General features: G+C 41.9%; 1 protein-coding gene across 1 annotated transcript in view; it reads left to right on the top strand.

The window, feature by feature from the left end:
* tsnare1 (T-SNARE Domain Containing 1) overlaps nt 1–3,460 on the top strand; it is a 126,120-nt gene extending 122,660 nt beyond the window's left edge. The window contains exon 12 of the mRNA XM_031787051.1: nt 1,646–3,460. The gene's annotated coding sequence lies outside the window, so the exon portion shown is untranslated. The remainder of the gene's footprint in view (nt 1–1,645) is intronic.
* The last annotated feature ends 11,512 nt before the right edge of the window (nt 3,461–14,972 follow it).

The raw sequence follows: 14,972 nt of genomic DNA, 5'->3' as shown, positions 1-14,972 counted from the left end.
CAATTATGTTAGCACAGCTGAAAACTGTTGTTTTCTACACCTGTATTACTTGCTGTTTGGGGTTTTAGGCTGAGGTTCTGTACAGCACTTTGAGATATCAGCTGGTGTACGAAGGGCTATATAAATACATTTGATTTGATTGTTGATTTGATTTGTTGTTCTGATTACAGAAACAATGAAACTGGCCTTCTTTAGACTAGTTGAGTATCTGGAGCATCAGCATTTGTGGGTTTGATTACATGCTCAAAATGGCCAGAAACAAATAACTTTCTTCTGAAACTCGTAAGTCTATTCTTGTTCTGAGAAATGAAGGCTATTCCAAGCGAGAAATTGCCAAGAAACTGAAGATCTCGTACAACTCTGTGTACTACTCCCGTCACAGAAGAGCGAAAACTGTCTCTAACCAGAATAGAAAGAGGAGTGGGAGGCCCCAGTGCACAACTGAGCAAGAGGACAAGTACATTAGAGTGTCTAGTTTGAGAAACAGATGCCTCACAAGTCCTCAACTGGCAGCTTCATTAAATAGTACCCGCAAAACACCAGTCTCAACGTCAACAGTGAATAGGCGACTCCGGGATGCTGGCCTTCTAGGCAGAGTTGAAAAGAAAAGACATATCTCAGACTGGTCAATAAAAAGAAAAGTTTAAGATGGGCAAAAGAACACAGACACTGGACAGAGAAACTCTGCCTAGAAGGCCAGCATCCCGGAGTCGCCTCTTCACTGCTAGCACAACGTGCCATTGGAACACAGGAGTGATGGTTGCTGATAATGGGCCTCAGTACTATGTAGATATTCCATAAAAAATCTGCCGTTTCCAGCTACAATAGTCATTTACAACATTAACAATGTCTACACTGTATTTCTGTGCAATTTTATGTTATTTTAATGGACAATTTTTTTTGCTTTTCTTTCAAAAACAAGGACATTTCTAAGTGACCCTAAACTTTTGAACGGTAGTGTACGTACAATACAGCACAGACAGCAAAATACATGGTATTTTCTCAGCACAACATACAGTATAACCCTGAATTCATCTTAGAAGTTGTATAGTTAGACACATAACAAACATCTAAAGCACCATTCTGTGTATTCTCTTCAGCCCAACATATTGTGTACTGCATAACCCTTAGAACATCTTAGCTACATGCTGTAATTAACTTATGAGTTTCCTGTTGGCCAACTCCTGAGTATAATTTGAGACAAAAGTGATGCACTGTGGTCTTTTGTAGTTCTACTATATGCCCGTCACATGGGGCTGCTGATTAATGAACCAGTTGGATCTCCAGCTGGTTAAACTCTGGCCCAGACTTAATTAAAACTCATACATTGACCACCAATCATAAATTGCTCCCCTCAATCTTGTGGCACTTCCAGAATAAAAAGTACAAATTGGTTCCTCACCACTTAATTATTATTTTTTTAATTAAAAAAAGGGAAAATAATATAAGCCCAAAGCGGCGGTTAGTAGTGGATGTAAAGGTATATGTACATGAATATTACACCTGTGGTATTGGTTTAGACTTGGTTTAGAAAGCTTAGCTTTGTGAGTAGCCTACATTAGCGGTTGTCATCCTATCGTTAGCTTGCCTATATAGAGCTGGTTAATGATTGATGCATTTTGTCTGGTGTGCTTGTGTTTCCCAGGTAGCTGCTGTCATAGTGCTGTGACCTCGCTGCTTCTGCCCCACCTGACCACCTGACCCCTGACCTGTACCAGCTGTCTCAGAACAGGAGGAGCCTGCCCCACACCAACACCTCTACTTCGTCATGGCTGTCCCTCATTGGTTATGTAGTTAGATATTTGGTGTGCGCAGGTATATGAGTGTGTGTGTGTGTGTGTGTGTGTGTGTGGGGGGGGGGGGATAACTGGTACTTCTATTACCATCTTCAAGTGAATGGCATACTAGTTTACTGTGGCTCATTTATACTGTACCTAACTGTGGCAGCCAACCAGCCAATCATGGAAGAGAAGCTTCAGGTGTGGTGTCACACAGAGCTGTTGATGTATCCACCCTGTTTTCCTCTGTGTTTGTTAACTTGTTTTTGTTTTTTTAAACACTGGATCATATTTATCTGATGCTACTGTATCTATGAAGTATGATATTAAAATGTTGTGTAGTACTTATGAATATATAAATGATCATTAGACAAAAATGTATCAAATGGTATGAAAAAAAACAACAGTACTTTAAAATATGATTCACAGCTTTTTTCATAGTCCTATTTTACTATCATTTTACTCTTGCTATCCTCTCCCTCTCTCTCGCTCATGCAAACACAGGCACACTTGCACACAAACATCTCTATCTGCCATGATCTGTGTGTAAAGAGTGGAACATGTGACATAAATTACATGTTTGTTGATCGCCTGAAGCACTCACCCTCTGGCCAATCAATTGGCAGTAGAGTCAACCACTTTCCCTCCATTCCCTCCAAATGTCTCATCCTGTTACATATTTTCCAGGAAGGCTTATTTAGAGATAGTAATAGGCTTAATTAATCTCTCAGAGGGGTGATTATCATCTCTCTGACTTCTCCCGTGGGCTGTATGTGTGTGTTATCACTGAGTTCTCTGAAAAGATGGGTAAGACTCTTCAGTGTGCAGCTTCAGTGTGCAGCGTCAGTGTCAGCTCCTAGCCTTTTCTGCTTCCGACGTCATGCATCCTTCTTTATCACTCTTCCCTCACAATCCCCCGGCATCAGTGGGCTCTAGCTCTTAACTCATCGCATGCATACACAAAAAGTGTTTTATTATTGTTATTTTCTGTTAGTCTTGCTGAATCATTGTACCAAGCTTTTTTTTTTTTTTTTTTTTATTTGTACCTTGCTGAGAAAAGGAACAAAATGAACCAAAAGCACCAAATTGTTTTTCTGAACCAATCACGGGATGTTGGTGGCACTTTAACTAAGGACTCGTGGCAATGGCTGGAGCGGGAATGTTGGAATGGTATTAAAAACATCAAAAACATGGTTTCCATGTCATGCCATTCCATACTCCGTTCCAGCCATTATTATGAGCCGTCCTCCCCTCAGCAGCCTCCACTTGAACCTATCCTCAAGGTCTGGCATCACGATTCAAATCTATGCATACATGTAAGGTGATGTAAGTTAGCTTCTCATATCCCTGAGAAAATGGTTATTTTATGTAAAGCTTAAAGTTTCTTGAATTGTGGTGTGGGTGATGAGAAGATAAATGATAGCTGTGGATACCTGTGAAGGTTTTTCTGCTTTAACTAAGTTGTGCTTTATTGCTGGAATATATTCCTTCAGTGCTTGTATAAGTTCTCAGCGTTTCACAATATGCTTATTCACAATGGGAATCATATTTTATGAGAACATAGATGTTCAGAAAGGAATTTGTGGCACAGTATATTACTCCTCAGCTCTTCATTTTGTCATTGAAACATTTACTTTCATTGTCTTTTTGATAAATAAAATCTCCTAAATATCAGAAGTGAATATGGAGTGAGAATGTTTTACGTTTTCAAAATAGCAGTACTGTTGTGTTTTGTGTACTGTACAGAATGACCAATGGTTATGAGACCTACATTATGTTAGTGGTACATAAATCTAAACCATGTGTTCCTTTATTGGGGCACTATTGTCCCCAGATTGATGGACAAGCTTAACCCAAAAGATGGGGTCAAGTATTCACAATGGTTGACTCAGATAGAACACCCCTCTCTGTAAATAGGACATGGACAAGCTGATAAATACCCTGGAGAATGTGTGCTGATGGGAATTTCAGGAGAGCAGTTATCACTTTTTTGGTCAACGTCGGCTGGAATGTTAATAGTGTTTTGCAGAAGGAAAGGCTGCGAGGACGTGGTTTGAAGTGCTGTTGAAGTGAAATGCTTCACTTCTAAATGCAAAAGGCTTCTCTCCGGTACATATGCCTCTAAAGTAAAGAGCCCTTCTTTTAATGTACTATACTTGAGAGCACAAGAGTCGAAATAAAGGTATTTTCTCCAGTGATACACCTAGGGGGAGGATCCTCCATTGTTTGAGATTGCAGACAACTGACAAGGAGTAATGGGGAAAATTTAACTATTTTATCCCCCAAACAATGACCCACTACAACAAGTGCCCATTATTATACATGCAATAATATGTTCCACTGAAGTAGCTATTTGTCTGCCTGTTAGGGACCCCAGATCCAGCCACACAATACTTTTCCAAACACAATACCTTTACTTGCGTTGATTTTATCAAAGCTCTGTCTATAATATGCCTTATAATACAAATCCAACGCAACCTCCAAAGAGAGATCTGGCGTGTCATGTACAAATCATGTAACTCCATTGCCAGCTTCTAGGATTGCGTCATTCTACAAACCCTCTTCTTGAGCAAGGACAGATGTTACGTCAGTACTTTAAAGCCGTAGTCAGAAATTCAGGGTCAGTAAGACGTCCTTGATGAGAGGAATAAAGAAGAGAAAGAATAGGTTTTATTCTCCCTCTCGAGACACTTAGGGATGTATGGTTTTTTGAACCCTCGAAGATTTGCTCTGATAATTTGCTCCCGCTGTTCCAACCTCATGAATCTTAATCATGTGATGCTCTGCTCCGTTCGCTGCACTCAGACATGATTAGCTTGTCCTGATGCCAGACCAGAGAGCTACAGCTCCAACCGACCATTAGGACAATACAGCACAGGGTTTTAAATAGATTACATTCACGTAAAAAGTTTTCTGTGTCTGTACTATCTGTTTCTGTTCTCTCTGTTTCTCAAGTCATTATATTTTAGGGCTATTTGTAATTACCTTTAGTGCGGTTTGAGACGTGGGTTTGGAGTCAAGTCATTTCCCTCTATTTAACCCTTTAGAACCAATACCGGACGTCGACCTCCTTTCCTTAAATTACTATAGCGGCCGTGAACGGCCTTGTTTTTCTATGAATAATATCTGTGTCAATATCACAAAATGAACTTGCTAACAACCTGTTGTCGTATTCGCATGGCTGTTTAAACCAAAAATAGGGTATGCTGTCATGACTTTTTTTTTTTTTACTTCGTTACTCAAAATGACAGCGCAGATGTGACTTTTCATTGTGAAAGAGGCTGTATCTATGTTGGTTAATGATACGGATTTGGACATGTCCTTGCATATTGAAAGCGATAATGTTGAGGCGAATTAAATAAGCAAACAGCAGATATATATTGTCGATGTTTGATGCTGGGGAATAGCTCTCAGATTAGCAAATCATGTCATGATTTTTGCTATAGCTAGCTAACTAGTTAGTCTGTCAGGCAAGAAAGGTTGTGTGTAACAGTAAATTAGGGCTGCGCTCACGAAGCGTCAACCTCAGCTCTCACTTTGACTAGCATACAGACCACCAGCTAACTAGCCAATGAAATGAAGGCTAAAGTTATTTGATTTTATCTGTTGCGTTTACATTATGATTTGTCATGTTTGCTAGGTGCAGATATTCATAGGCTATACATTGCCTCATTTTCCTATTATATCACAGCTTACCTGTCGTGTTACTGTAGTAGATGCCTGCACAGTGAATCGCATATGAGGAGTTTTGTTTACATAGCCAGCTAACAAGTAACTTTTTTTTATCCTGTTTCTACCGATGCAATTCATTTGGAAGTAACTTTTTTTTATCCTGTTTCTACCGATGCAATTAATTTGGAAGCTAGCTGTTAGCTTCATAACTAATCAGCTAACAGTTGCAAACTCTGTAGTTAGTCTATCAGGAAAGAAAACAAGAGTTGATTGGAGGACAGAGAGAGAGAGCGTAAAAAATAAAATAAAAAATATATTATTTTCCTGACCACATTTGTATCTTGTGTTGCTCCTCTCCTCAACCTCTATTACTCTGTTTCTCTAGGTCAGTGAAAGTGAGGGAAGTGATGTGGAGAGTCAGGGCTCAGCAGCAGAAGCCAGTGAGGAAAAGGAGTTAGAGATGATTGGAGGATAGAGATGTGGAACAAGGAGGGAGGAGTGGAGCGAGAGGAGATTGGAGGTAGAGGAACATGGAGAGGAAGAGGGAGAAGAGGAGGAGGGAGAACAAATTCTTATTTACAATGACAGCATACCCCAGCAAAAACCTGACCCAGACGACGCTGGGCCAATTGTGCGCCGCCCTATTGGACTCCCAATCACGGCTGGTTGTGATTCAGCCTGGAATCTAACCAGGGACTGTAGTGATTCCTCTAGCACTGAGAGGCAGTGCCTTAGACTGCTGCACCACTCGGGAGAGAAGGAAGAGGAGGAAGGGAGAGCATACCCGAGAGGGGAGCCTACGTTTCCATGGAGTGTGTCTGCCCCAAGTCCCACCATTCACCCTTGTACCACACAGCCTGAGCCTAAATTGACAGTGGTATGTGGTTTTGGAGTTGTTTTTAAAAGTGGTAGGAATGTATATCTGTTCCAGGGCTTGTAATGGATTACAACAAGAACATCGGCGGGGTTGACCATCTTGACCAACTGAGGAGCTATTACAATGTTGGACGCACAGGCAGAAAATGGGGAAAGTATGTGTTTTGGGGGATGCTCAACCTTTGCCATCATAAATGTGTACATTGTGTGAGTGAACCTACAAAGGCCTCTTCCCAGAAACCACAGGCGCTGGTCCCTGAAGGCAAACAAAATGCAGCTTGGGCATGTACTTTGTGATATGGCCACAGTGGCAGGAAGAGGGGGGCCAGGAGTGTGGCACCAGCTCTTCTGGATTGAATTGTAACTCATTTAAAAGCAGGTGAAGTTTGAAGGGCGCAAGAGGGGGTGTGTGGTGTGCATCCAGAGTGGACGCAGGGAAAGAGGGGGCGATGTGTAAAAAACCTCCTTTGGGTGCTCTACGTGTTCTGTGACACTTTGCATGATGGGGCAGGGCTTCCAGATGTTCCATGACATGTTGTAGGCTAAATGCAAACACTGAAGTGACAGTGTGAAACGTGAATTAGTCCTACAAATCTTTTATTGTCTCTGAACAGTTGTTGTGTCTTATCTGTCTCTATCTAATATTAGTTGCATTCCCTGAATTGTCAAAGTAGACTATTTCTATGTGTTGTGTCAGGCCTGGTCTGTACTAAATCTAATTGAGAGGTTATCTACATTATCTACTAAATCTAATTGAGAGGTTATCTACACTTATTCCACCAGGTAAGTTGACTAAGAACACATTCATTTACAGCAACAACCTGGGGAATAGTTACAGGGGACAGAAGGGGGATGAATGAGCCAATTGTAAGCTGGAGATGATTAGGTGACCGTGATGGTATGAGGGCCAGATTGGGTTTTTATGGAAAGTTTTCTTAATGTTCTCTGAACAATGAGAACATGACTTTAAATAGAACCATAAATAAACATAATAAAAATTATGCTGAAGTACTGAAATTCCCACAGAAGAACATCGTTTTTTTTTTTTACATTCTTGGAACAATTTGAGAACATGACTTTAAAATAGAACCATGAGGAAACCTGTAGGAAATGTTATGCTGATGCACTGAAATTACCACAAAAGAATGTTGTTTCTTAACATTCTCTGAACTATTTGAGAACATTTCCCTGGTCAAACCAGTCGGAGAACGTTCCTAGAACATTACCAAAATTGTAATTAAATGTAACCATGTTTGAACTTTTAGGAAACATTCTGTTAAAGTAAGGAAATGCCAAGAAAAAATGTTGTCAAGTTTCTTAAATGTGCTGAGAATGTTCCAAAGCCAAGCAACTATCATGACCCATTCCCAGAACACTGTGGGAATGTTGTATGCAAAATAACCATATGACAACGCCCTCACCAAACTCTAAGAAACATATGGTTCTCAGAACATTATGTGCTAGCTAGGAAGGGTCCTACAGTCCAGTGTTTCCCGAACTCTGACATGGGGACCCCAAGGGGTGCACATTTTGTTTTTTGCACTAGCACTACACAACTTATTCAAATAATCAACTCATCATTATGCTTTGATTATTTGAATCACCTGGGAAACACTGCTATAATCAACTAACTAATTTACTGAGAAGCACCATTACTGTATGAGGTTGTCGTTGTAAGATTGTTTGTGTGAAGTTATTATTTGGAGAGCTGTGAAAGTCATGAGTTTTTTTTTCATGCTATTGTCTGGCCTCACCTTGCTTGAGCCCATACAACTGGGACCAGAGAGAGTGAGAAGTTTGCTAATCCCAGGTACTAAATTCTCCCTCCCGCTACTGTCTGGATTAATGATGACAGCCTAGAATCATATAGCTACTTAAAACAAAGATGCTGACTATTTGTTCCCTATCCATCTTTATCTCTGTATTAAAACATTGGCTAAGTGGCAGAAATAGTACATCATTATCTCCTCTCTCCTCTGTGTCCGCGGCTCTGATAGAAGGATATTAACCAATGGTTTATGGCTCCTAGGGGCCCCGTGAATCACCCAGGCGTCTGTGGTGAGATGTTAAAGGCTTTCTAATAGGCTGTAGGCTGCTGCAAAAACATATTGCTTTTTTTGTGAACACAATGGCTTTCCCTTTACATCTCCTTACATCCGGGTGCTCGATCTCCATTTCTACACAGCCAATGGATGCTCTCCATCTATATCCTCAGCCCTGGTGAAGACAAAGGCACCACCTATTTACTGCCATATTGTTTTCACATACCCAGTCCTAGGTAATGTCCCATGTATCTCTCCTTCCTCCCAAAGTGTGCTCGTTTCCACTTCCCTTTACTGATTTGAAAGGAAATTACTGGTATAAGAAATATAGTGGAAACTTTGAAACTCCCACTAGCCCATACCTCCTCCAATCCAATTGCTTTAGATTTGTAAGAAGTAGTGATGCACACTTCAGGAGAAAGGAGATGTTATTGGGACACAAAACTAGATACGGGGGTGTGAATCTGAGCAGAACTGAGGGAACAACTTTCTGGAATGACACACAAGCTATTTAAAGGACATTGGAAGATTTGGCTCAGTACCTTTGTAAGGCGCCAACATCAAAGACTGGATGGTCCGGTTTCAACTCTAAACTTAAATGTAAATCTGTCCTTTCCAAGGAAATAGAAGGCGTTGCCTTCTAGGATTTTCTCTCTGTCTTAATTTTAGCTTTGTCCTTCCTTCATCTTGAACTGGTTTCATCTTCCTTATGGTCACGCTGTCTTTATATCCCTCTGTATGTCTATATATAAATCCACCTAAAAATAACTATGGTATGGTATATTTCCTGAGTACCTTTATTAGGGAATCAGGACAGCCTGAATATTTATGGACAGAAAGTTCAATTGTGTTTGTTTGTTTGTGTCTTCGCTAGCAGGTTATAGTTACTGTATGTGTTTGTCTCTTTAGGACTATATATGCATTCACTGTAGTCCCATTACGGCTTTCACATGGCATTGCAAACAGGCGAGTGGAGGCTGGGGATCAGTAATAAGCAGCTATTTACCCTGATGTCTGCCTGTCTGTCTGTTTCCTCTTCTCAGCCACACAGGCCTCTTTACAACACAGCCTGCAAATCAGCTCCTGACAGATACAAGGAGGAATATGAAAGAGGAGCAGGCCATGCTTATTATCAATGATTATTCTACCACTCAGGGGCTGGCATTGATCGCTGCACGTGAACTGTCGGGCACACAGTTGACGGTGGATGCTTATGTGTCAGGGTGTACGGGCGGGCCGCTCTGCTCTGACAGGATGCCTCTTATCACTGACATATGGATAAATGTCTCTACTCTCCTCAAGACGCTTCCTGACTCCTCTCAGGCCATCTCCCCCTGTCTCTTTCCATCTCTCACAGCCACCCATCCCTCGCTTCTTAAAGAGCAACAAAATGTCACATATCCAAATCCATAAACAGTGATGTGTGAGCCCACTAACAGTGTGTGTGTGTGTGTGTGTGTGTGTGTGTGTGTGTGTGTGTGTGTGTGTGTGTGTGTGTGTGTGTGTGTGCGCGTGTGTGTGTCCATACTATGTTGGCAAATGGGATTCAGAGCCTAAGGCATGTGATCAAGACAGAAATGTGCTTGTTGAATGGTAGGGAACACTCATTAAAACCACACATCTCTGTACTACCTCCTGTAAGAAAGACAAATATGGTCTCCTACATTAATGATATGGGAGGAGTAGGCATAACAATAGCCTCAGTACTGCCCTCCCTCCAGTCAGCATGTCTATTAAAAGACTGATTAAAGTTCCAGCCTATACTGTCTGGTCGTATACTGTAGTATGTACTCATCAGTGGTGTCAGCACTATACATCTCTATTCTGAAATATCACAGGTAGGGCTTCCATCATATACACCATGTCGGTGCCTGAGCACCCATCCCTCCCCTCCCTCTCCACCCTCACCCCTACCCCGGGAGCCAGCCTGTCCAAAACCCCCATCACACAACTTAACGACATGAAAGATTCATGGCCCGGACTAAAATAGCCCATCATCTAACTGGCAATAGACATATTTTCGAACCCAGGCACTCCGTCATTAAACAACGATAATACTCTGGTCGCTTCCCAGAATTGCGAGCCCCAACTACTGCGTCCCTTCGATCTATCAGAGGAGAATTATGAATATTTGAGGAAATTAGATTAAAAGAGATCAGTTGAAATCAACAGGAGGATTAACAATGAAGGCAGATATGGCAGAGGATCAACTCAGACTAAAGTCCACAAAAACGATACAGTGAATACTGTAGTATTTTACTGTGGTATAATGTACTACTAACAGTTAACAATAATATACAACTGTATTAAGAGAACTTTAGTATATATTATAGTAATTAATGTAGTGTTTTGTGGATTGAACTATACTGTAGTATTTACTGTAGTGTTTTTGCAGACTGTAGTATACTGTTAGTATTTAATGTACTGTTTTTGTGGACATTACTGTAGTATTTACTATAGTGTTTTTGTTTTATTATCTTTGACATAGATGTGGATGCTTCCTCTTTCAGGAAAACCTACTGGATAAATACTACTGTATGGGGATAGTCATCAATACCTCTTCCCCCCTTTTTCCTCTCTCTACCCTACTGATGTTACATTTGCAAACACCTTGGTTAACATAGAGATTCTGGGAACATCAGAAGGTGTGGGGAAATTAACTATATTCTGGTAATCCAACCAATTGAACATATGCGGTGGTACTTAATGAATATAATGTCAGTTCGGTTGTCATCTGAGACATTCTCATCAATGATAAGATGACATAAACTCTACAGTGGAAAGTCTACACATCAGAGTTGTCGGATTCACATGGAATTGTTGTTCAATTTAAATGTTTGAATATGAAATTATTTGTGATGGGATGAAATGTGATTTTAGCTTCTAAAATGTGAGATTTGTGTTTTCATAAGGTAGGACTCTGCTCCTGTGAATGGACATGGGCTATAAAACTTTTCAAATACGCCCTCCTCTCTCTTCCTATATAAACCCTTGACGACAATATAACCATCTGTTCCGAGGATGTGAGGACGACGTTCCGATGTCAGAATGGTTCAGATAATAACTACAGAAGGAAGCCAACATTAGCGTGAGCTTTGGTTGCGAATGGTATGAACTTTGAACTCTTATTCACTACAGAAGTGATACCTCCTAGCCGTTGAGTTAGCAACAGCAGCTGCAAACGAGGGTTAGGAAGGAACAGACAGAGTATTCCGTCTACCACACAACGACGTTACTACAACGTATCCAATTTACCAGCAGAGACATTCTTCAAAGGACAAAGGACTCGGTTTGGCAACACGGCCTTCCATCTTCCACCAACCTACCGAAGCACAGCTCAGAGTAAATATTTATAGCATTTTCTTTTTCCAAATGGGTGGTAATTTAGAATGCATAAGATACTGTATTTACGATAGCGCAGCTTCTCCCTGTGTCTCTCAGTTTTCCCACTCTTTCACTCAAACCCAGACCCTTTTCTTTTGTGTAACCAGCTGTTCCGCCCGCTAGGGACGTCTTCCTTTATGACGTAATTTGTAATGAAGTTATGATTAATTATGTGTATGTGTAATTCTGTGTGATTAGTCAGGTATTTAGTAAATAAATAATTAAACCCAACATTGTATTGCTGATTCAACTTGTTAGCCAGGGTTTGTCACGTTCATGGTATGGAGGAGACCAAGGCACAGCGTAAGATGAATACATACTTTTTAATGAAGACAAAGAACACTTAACAAACTATACAAAACAACAAACCAAACGTGAAGCTATATAATACTAGGCAACTAGACATAGGCAACTAGACATAGACAATAACCCACGGATTACCCAAGGAATATGGCTGCCTAAATATGGTTCCCAATCAGAGACAACGATAAACAGCTGTCTCTAATTGAGAACTATTCTAGGCAACCATAGACAACAAAAAACACCTAGACTAGTGAAACCCCATAAACATACAAAAAACCATAGCCAATACAAAAACACATACATCACCCTTGTCACACCCTGACCTAACCAAAATAATGAAGAAAACAAAGAATACTAAGGTCAGGGCGTGACAGTACCCCACCCCCCCCCCCCAGCCCCCCCCCCCAAAGGTGCGGACTCCCGGCCGCACACCTAAGCCTATATGGGAGGGTCTGGGTGGGCATAACTCAGAGGTGGCGGTTCTGGTGAGGGACGTGGTCCCCGCTCCACTTCTGACTCGGCCCACTTACGTAATGTCTCTGGAGCGGGAAACCTCACCGCCGACCCCGGACTAGAGGACGCCACTGGACTGATGGTCGTGTCTGGAGTGAGTGGCGCCTCTGGACTGAAGGGAGATTCTGGCGGATCCGGACTGGAGGGAGACTCTGGCGGATCCGGACTGGAGGGAGACTCTGGCGGATCCGGACTGTGACCCGTCGTGGTAGGTTCCGGACTGTGACCCGTTGTGGTAGGTTCCGGTCTGTGGCCCGTCGTAGGAGGTTCCGGTCTGTAGACTATCGCCGGACGCTCTGGACTGGGTACTGTCGGCGGACGCTCTGGACTGGGTACTGTCGGCGGACGCTCTGGACTGGGTACTGTCGGCGGACGCTCTGGACTGGGTACTGTCGGCGGACGCTCTGGACTGGGTACTGTCGGCGGACGCTCTGGACTGGGTACTGTCGGCGGACGCGCACCTTAGGGCGAGTGCGAGGAGCAGGAACAGGGAGTACTGGACCCTGGAGACGCACTGGAGGCCTGGTGCATGGTGCCGGCACTGGTGGTACCGGGCTGAGGACACGCACCTCAGGATGAGTGCGAGAAGCAGGGCCAGGACACACCGGGTTGTGAAGGTATACTGTAGACCTGGTGTATATAGCCGGCATCAATTATTCCGGAACTTTAACACAAGTTTCAGGCTGAGTACGAGGAACTGACACAGGTGGCATTGGACAGCTAACACACTCCTCAGGGCGAATGCCGTGCATACTACGCCAAACCAACAGCTCTCTCTCTTCACTCTCCTCCAATTTCATCAACAACTCCTCGAATGTCTCATCATCTCCCCTCCGTTCACTCTCCTCCAATCAGACTCACCCCTCAACTTCGCCGACTGCTCCATGTGCCCCCCCCAAAAAATGTATTGGGGTTTCTGTGGCCTACCTCCCCGACGTCGTTGCTGTCCTCTCTTGCTCCTAGGCAAGTCCTCAGCCTGCGTCCAGGGTCCTGCTCCGTGCAAAATGTCCTCCCAGGTCCATTCCTCCTTAACACGCTGCTTGGTCCTTTTATGGTGGGTTATTCTGTCACGTTCATGGTATGGAGGAGACCAAGGCGCAGCGTAAGATGAATACATACTTTTTAATGAAGACAAAGAACACTTAACAAACTATACAAAACAACAAACCAAACGTGAAGCTATATAATACTAGTGCAGACACAGGCAACTAGACATAGACAATAACCCACGAATTACCCAAGGAATATGGCTGCCTAAATATGGTTCCCAATCAGAGACAACGATAAGCTGTCTCTAATTGAGAACCAATCTAGGCAACCGTAGACAAAAAAAAACACCTAGACTAGTGAAACCCCATAAACTTACAAAATCCCTAGACAATACAAAAACACATACATCACCCTTGTCACACCCTGACCTAACCAAAATAATAAAGAAAACAAAGAATACTAAGGTCAGGGCGTGACAGGGTTCGTGAAGATAACCAAGAATTTACAACTTTCAGATGAGACTGAATTAAGTTGACGATTAATATTGACTGCTATTGATGTAAAATATTACCAGGTCTTTAAGAGTTTATTCGGAAGATAACAGCTCTATAAATATTATTTCGTGGTGCCCCGACTCTCTAGTTAATTACATTTACATGGTTAGCTCAATCAGGTAATATTAATTATGGAGAAATTATTTTATAGAACAGCATGTCATTTCACTTAATCCGGCATAGCCAAAGACACGACACTGAACTAAAATATGAAAATGTACAGTGCTGTTCCCATGTTTCATGAGCTGATCCCAGAAATTATCTTCCATAAGCACAAAAAGCTCATTACTCTCACATTTTGTGTACAAAATTTGTTTACATCCCTATTAGTGAGCATTTTATCCTTCGTCAAGATAATAAAGACCTTTTGTGGGGTAAAACGGATTCTGATTGGCTGGGCCTGGCTCCCAAGTGGGTGGGTCTGCACCCCTGCCCAATCATGTGAAATACATAGATTAGGGCCTAATGTATTTATTTCAGTTGTCTGAATTCCTTATATGAACTGTAAATCATCAAAATCTTTGAAATAATTGCATGTTGCGTTTAAATGTTTGTTCAGTATAAAAGAGCACATTTTCCATAACATGTAGGTAGGTAGGATTGGGGTCTGAATGGATAGTTCAGAACTTCTGTTCTTTTTTATAACATGTAGAGAATATAATATATGGTCTATACGAGTAGTTTTGTAGGTTTCTCACTTATGGGTGTCACAATTTGTGATGTAGGGGAGGGATATGGGCAGGGTATATGCAAGTTAAATACTGTAGTATTTACTAAGTGTTTTTGCGGACATTACTGACGTATTTACTAGTGTTATTTTGCAGATAATACTGTAGTGTTTACTGTAGTATTCTACAGTA

Source organism: Oncorhynchus kisutch, linkage group LG13, assembly GCF_002021735.2.
Source record: "Oncorhynchus kisutch isolate 150728-3 linkage group LG13, Okis_V2, whole genome shotgun sequence".
Classification (NCBI taxonomy): Eukaryota; Metazoa; Chordata; class Actinopteri; order Salmoniformes; family Salmonidae; genus Oncorhynchus; species Oncorhynchus kisutch.
This window is presented reverse-complemented; position numbering and strand designations above follow the sequence as displayed.